Raw genomic sequence first — 7435 nt, forward strand, 5'->3', positions numbered from 1 at the left:
GTTGGACTAATCTGCCATGTAGCTTGTATCTTGTATATGGACATATTGGACCACACTGCCATGTAGGTAGTACACTGGATAGGGACATGTTGGACTACTCTGCCATATAGCTAGCTCTCAGTATATGAACACTTTGGACTCATCTGCCATGTAGCTTGAACTCTGTATATGGAAATTATGCACTACTCTTTGTATATGGACATTTTCGACTCGTCTGACATATGGCTAGCTCTCTGTTCATGAATTTTTTGTACTGAACTGACATGTAGGTAGCTCTCAGTATATGGATACGTTGGACATATCTGCCATGTAGCTAGAACTGTGTATATGGAAATGTTGCAATACCCTGTCATGTAGTGAGCTCTCTGTATATGAACATTTTGGACTTGTCTGCTATGTAGCTAGCTCTTAGTATGTGGACATGTTGGACTCATCTGCCATATAGCTAGAACTCTTTATATGGAAATGTAGCACTACCCTGCCATGAAGCTAGCTCTCAGAATACAGACACGTTGGAGTCATCTACCATGTAGGTAGCTCTCAGTGTATGGATATGTTGAACTGATCTGTAAAGTAGGTAGCTCTCTGTTTATGAACATATTGGAATCATCTGCCAAGTAGCTAACTCTGAGTATATGGACATGTTGGACTCATTTGCCATGTAGGTAGCTGTCAGTACATGGATATGTTGGACAGATCTGCCAAGTAGGTAGCTCTATGTATATGAACATATTGCACTTGTCTGCCATGTAGTTAGCTCTCAGTATATGGACATGATGGATTCATCTGCCATGTAGCTAGTACCCTGTATATGAAAATGTTGCAGTACTCTGTCGTGTAGCTAGTTCTCTGTAAATAGACTAGTTTGACTCATCTGCCTTGTAGCTAGAACTCTGTATATGAAAATGTTGTACTACCCTGCCATGTAGCTAGCTCTCTGTATATAGACAAATTGGACTCATCTGCCTTGTAGCTAGAACACTGTATATGGAAATGTTGCACTAATCTGCCATGTAGCTAGCTCTCTGTAAATGGACATTTTGGGCTCATCTGCCATGAAATTTGCTCTCTGTACATCTATATGTTTGACTGATCTGCCAAGTAGGTTGCTCTCTGTATATGAACATATTGGACTTGTCTGCCATGTAGCTGGAACACTGTATTTGGAAATGTTGCACTACCCTGCAATGTAGCTAGCTCTCTTTATATGGACATTATGGACTCGTCTGACATGTAGCTAGGTCTCAGTATTTGGACAAGTTGGACTCATCTGCCTTGTAGCTAGAACTCTTTATATGCCAATATTGCACCAACCTGCCATGTAGCTAGCTCTATGCATATAGTCAAGTTGGACTCATATGCCTTGTAGCTAGAACTTTGTATATGGAAATGTTGCACTACCCTGCCATTTAGCTAGGTCTCTGTATATGAACATATTCTACTTGTCTGCCATGTAGCTAGCTCTCAGTATATGGACATGTTGGAATAATCTGCCAAGTTGCTTTTACCTGTAAACGGACATGTTGGACTACTGTGCCATGTAGCTATCTCTCACAATATGGAAATGTTGGGCTTATATGTCTTGTAGCTAGATCACTCTATGTGGAAATGTTGCACTACCCTGCCATGTAGCTAGATCTCTGTATTAGTCAGGTTGGACTCATCTGATTTGTAGCTAGAACTCTGTACATGGAAATGTTGCACTACCATGCCATAATAAAGCTCTCTGCATATTAATACATTGGAATTGTCTGCCATGTAGCTAGCTCACATTATATGAACATGTTGGACACATCTGCCATGTAACTAGAACCCTGTGTATGGACATGTTGCACTACTCTGCCATGTAACTGGCTCTCAGTATTTGGACACGTTGGAAACATCTGCCATGGAGCTAGAACTGTGTACATGGAAATGTTGCAATACTCTGCCATGTAGCGAGCTCTCTGTATATGAACAAATTGGACTTTTGTGCCATTTAGCTAGCTCTCAGTATATGTAAATGTTGGAAACATTGGCCATGTAGCTAGAACTCTGTATATGGAAATGTTGCACTGCCCTACCATGTAGCTACCTTTCTGTATATGAACATATTGGACTTGTCTGCTATGTAACTAGCTCTCAGTATATGCACATGTTGGATTCATCTGCCATGTAGGTAGGACTCTGTATATGGACATGTTGGACTACTCTGCTATGTAGCTAGCTCTCAGTTTAAGGATACGTTGGAAACATCTGCCATGTAGGTAGAAATCTGTATATGGAAATGTTGCACTAGGCTGCCATGTAACTAGCTCTCTGTATATGAACATTTTGGACTTGTCTGCCATGTAGCTAGCTCTCTGTACATGGATATGTTGGACTGATATGCCAAATAGGTAGCTCTCTGTATATGAACATATTGGACTTCTCTGCCATATAGCTAGCTCTCAGTATATGGACACGTTGGAAACATCTGCCATGTAGCTAAAACTTTGTATATGGAAATGTTGCACTACACTGCCATGTAGACAGCGCTCTTTATATGGACATTTTGGACTTGTCTGCCATGTAGCCAGCTCTCTGTACTTTAATATGTTGGACTAATCTGTCAAGTAGGTAGCTCTCTGTATATGAACATATTGTACGTGTTTGCCATGTAGTTTGCTCTCAATATATTGACACGTTTGACATATCTACCATGGAGCGAGAACTCTGTATATGGAAATGTAGCGCTACCCTGCCATGTAGCTAACTCTCTGTATATAGACAAGTTGGACTCATCTGCCTTGTAGCTGATATTCTGTATATGGAAATGATGCACTACCCTGCCATGATGCTAGCCCTCTGTATATGGACATTTTGGATTTGTCTGCTATGTGGCTACATCTCTGTACATTGAAATGTAGGACTGATCTGACAAGCAGGTAGCTCTCTGTATATGAACATATTGGACTTGTCTGCCATGTAGCTTGCTCTCCGTATGTTGACACATTTGACACATATGCCATGTATATAGAACTCAATACATAGAAATGTTGCACTACCCTTCCATGTAGTTAGCTCTCTGTATATGAACATATTGGACTTGTCTGCCATGTAGTTAGCTCTCAATTCATGGATACGTTAGACACATCTGCCATGTAGCTACAAATCTGTATATGGAAATGTTGCACTACCCTGCCATGATTTTAGCTCTCTGTATATAGACAAGTTGGACTCATCTGCCATGTACAATGAACTCTGTATATATAAATGTAGCCCTACCCTGTCATGTAGCTCGCTCTCTCTATATGGATATTTTGGACTTGTCTGCCATGTAGTTAGCTCTCTGTACATGGCTATGATGTACTGATCTGCTAAGTAGGTAGCTCTCTTTATATGACCATATTGGACTTGTCTGCCATATAGCTAGCTCTCTTTATCTGGACACGTTGGACACTTCTGCCATGTAGCTTGAACTCTTTATATGGAAATGATGCATTACTCTGCCATGTAGCTAGCTCTCAGTATATTGACATGTTGGATTCATTAGTCAGTGAGGTAGTCCTCTATATATACACATGTTGGACTTACTTGCCATGTAGTTAACTCTCAGTATACGATACATTGGACTCTACTGCCATGTATCTTTTACCCTGTATATGGACATGTTGGACTATTCTGCCATGTAGCTATTACTCTGTATATGGACATGATGGACTACTCTGCCATGCAGCTAACTCTCAGTATATGAACACTTTGGACTCATCTGCCATGTAGCTTGAACTCTGTATATGGAAATGATGCACTACTCTGCCATGTACATAGCTCTCTGTACATGGACATTTTGGACTCGTCTGACATGTAGCTAGCTCTCTGTGCATTGATATTTTGGACTGATCTACCATGTAGGTAGCTCTCAGTATATGGACACATTGGACACATCTGCCATGTAGCTAGAACTCTGTATATGGAAATGTTCCTAAACCCTGCCATGGAGCTAGCTCTCTGTATATGAAGATTTAGTACTCGTCTGCCATGTAGTCAGCTCTCTGTAACTGTATATGTTGGACTGATCTGCCAGGTAGGTAGCTCTCTGTATATGAACATATTGGACTTGTCTGCTATGGAGCTAGCTCTCAGTACATGAACACGTTGGACACATCTGCCATGTAGCTAGAACTCTGTATATGGAAATGTTGCTAAACCCTGCCATGTAGCTAGAACTCTGTATATGGAAAAGTTGCACTACATTGCCATGTAGCTAGCTCTCTGTATATGGACATTTTGGACATATCTGCCATGTAGCTAGCTCTACGCACATGGTTATGTTCTACAGATCTGCCAAGTTGGTAGCTCTCTGTATATGAACATATTGGACTTGTCTGCGATGTAGCCAACTCTCAGTATATGGACACTCTGGACAGATCTGCCATGTAGCTAGAACTCTGCATATGGTCATGTTGGACTACTCTGCCATGTAGCTAGCTCTCAGTATATGAACATTTTTTAATCATCTGCTATGAAATTGATCTCTGTATCTGGAAATGATACACTACTCTTCCATGTAGCTAGCTCTGTATATGGATGGCTTGAACTCGTCTGACATGTAGCTTGCTCTCAGTATATGGACACATTGGACACATATGGCATATAGCTAGAACTCTGTAAATGGAAATGTTGCACTACCCTTACATGTAATTAGCTCTCGGTATATAGACAAGTTGGACTCATCTGCCTTATAGCTAGAACTCTGTATATGGAAATATTGCACTACTATGCCATTTAGCTAGCTCTCAGTATATGGACATTATGGACTCATCTGCCATATAGCTAGCTCTCTGTACATGGATATGTTGGACTTATCTGCCAAGTAGGTAGCTCTCTGTATATGAACATATTGGACTTGTCTGCCATGTAGCTAGTTCTCAGTATATGGACATGTTGGACTCATTTGCTATGTAGCTGCTAGCCTGTATATGGACATGTTGCACTACCCAGCCATGTAGTTAGCTCTCAGTATATGGATATGATGGACACATCTGCCATGTAGTTAGAATTCTGTAAGGGAAATATTGCCCTACTCTGACATGTAGCTAACTCTCTGTATATAGACAAGTTGGACTCCTCTGCCTTTTAGCTAGAACTCTGTATATGGAAATGTTTCACTGCCCTGCCATGTAGCTAGGTGTCTGTATATGGACATTTTGGACTCGTCTGTCATATAGCTAGCTCTCTTTACATGGAAATGTTGGACTGATCTGCCAAGTAGGTAGCTCTCTGTGTATGAATATATTGGACTTGTCTATCTTGTAGCTAGCTCTCAGTATATGGACATGTTGGACTCATCTGCCATGTAGGTAGTACACTGTATATGGAAACGTTGGACTACTCTGCCATGTATCTAGCTCTCAGTATATGGACACGTTGGACACATCTGACATGTAGCTAGAACTCTGTATATGAAATGTTGCACTGCCCTGCCATGTAGCTAGGTCTCTGTATATGGACATTTTGGACTCTTCTGCCATGTAGCTAGCTCTCTGTATATGGAAATGTTGGACTGATCTGCCACGTAGGTTGCTCTCTGTATATGAACATATTGGACTTGTCTGCCATGTAGATAGCTCTCAGTATCTGGACACATTGGACACATCTGCCATGTAGTTAGAACTCAGTATATAGAAATGTTGTGCTACTCTGTCATGTAGCTAGCTCCTGTATATAGACAAGATGGACTCATCTGCTTTGGAGCCATAACTCTGTATATGTAAATATTGCACTACCCTGCCATGTAGAAAGCTCTCTGTAGATGGACATTTTGTATTTTGCAGACACGTAGCTAGCTCACTGTGCATGAATATTTTGGACTGATTAGCCTTGTAGCTGGCTCTCAGTATATGGACACGTTGGACACATCTGCCATGTAGCTAGAACTCTGTATCTGGATATGTTGCACTGCCCTGCCATGGATTTACCTCTCTGTGTATAGAAAAGTTGGACTCATCTGCCTTGTAGCTAGAAGTCTGTATATGCAAATGTTGTCCTGCCCTGCCATGTAGCTAGCTCTCTGTATATAGACATTTTGGACTCGCCGTGCAGGTTGTTCACCTGATCGTGCCCACTGCGGAACCAAGAATTTGCTTTGGCCCTTTGACTCTGGTTTCTGAAAATAATCTGATAATGAACATACCTTTGCCTTCCAGAATATCCCAGCAAGTAGTGCATACATAGACACATACACACACACACACACAATGCATAAATGTGTACGTGTAAGGATAGTTAACAGTCTCTGTGAATTTTGTTATCCATTATAGAGAATTAACTAGCCTATGGGGGGATGAGGCAGCAGGGGTTGGGAATTCAGAACCGATTTGTGTAGATACAGCTCTGGATAGTAAGAAAAAGCTGCTACGGACACTTGATGAAGAAGAATAAAAGCCTTTCTATGACCCGTGACATACCTTGGGGGACTAGAGAGGATAAGGAGGGAGAACAGCTGGTCTGAAGTGCAGAGAGTTGTACAGACTTCTAAGCATATGGCTTCTTCCTGGTTGGACTGAGCTGCCAAGTAGGTAGCTCTCTGTATATGAATATATTGGAATTGTTTGCCATGTAGCTAGCTCTCAGAAGATAGACAAGTTGGACTCATCAGCCTTGTAGCTAGAACTCTGTATATGGAAATGTTGCACTACTCTGCAATGTAGCAAGCTCTCTGTAAATGGACATTTTGGACTTGTCTGATATGTAGGTAACTCTCTGTGAGTGGATATTTAAGACTGCTCAGCCTTGTAACTGGCTCTCAGTATACGGACACGTTGGACACATCTTCCATGAAGTTAACACTGTATATGGAAATGTTGCACTACCCTGCCATGTGGTTAGCTCTCTGTATACAGACAAGTTGGACTCGTCCGTTTTGTTGCTAGAACACTGTATATGGAAATCTTGCACTACCCTGCCAGGTAGCTAGCACTCTGTACATGGACATTTTGGATTCTTATGCCATGTAGCTAGCTCTCTGTACATGGATATATTGGACTCATCTGTCATGTAGTTAGTACCTTGTATATGAACATGTTGGACTACTCTGCCATGTAGCTAGCTCACAGTATATGGACATTTTGGACCTTTATGCCATATAGCTAGCTCTCTGTATATGGATATGTTGGATTGATCTGCTAAGTAGGTAGTTCTCTGTATATGAACGTATTGGTCTTGTCTGCCATGTAGCTAGCTCTCAGTATATGGACACGTTGGACACATCTGCCATGTAGTTTGAATTCTTTATATGGAAATGATGCACTATTCTGCCATGTATCTAGTTCTCAGGATATAGACATGTTGGACTCATTATGCAGGGAGCTAGTGCTCTATATAAACACATGTTGGACTCATTTGCCATGTAGTTAACTCTCAGTATATGGACACATTGGACTCATCTGCCATGTATCTTTTACCCTGTATATGG

This window comes from Chrysochloris asiatica, unplaced genomic scaffold, assembly GCF_000296735.1.
Source record: "Chrysochloris asiatica unplaced genomic scaffold, ChrAsi1.0 scaffold00403, whole genome shotgun sequence".
Lineage (NCBI taxonomy): Eukaryota > Metazoa > Chordata > Mammalia > Afrosoricida > Chrysochloridae > Chrysochloris > Chrysochloris asiatica.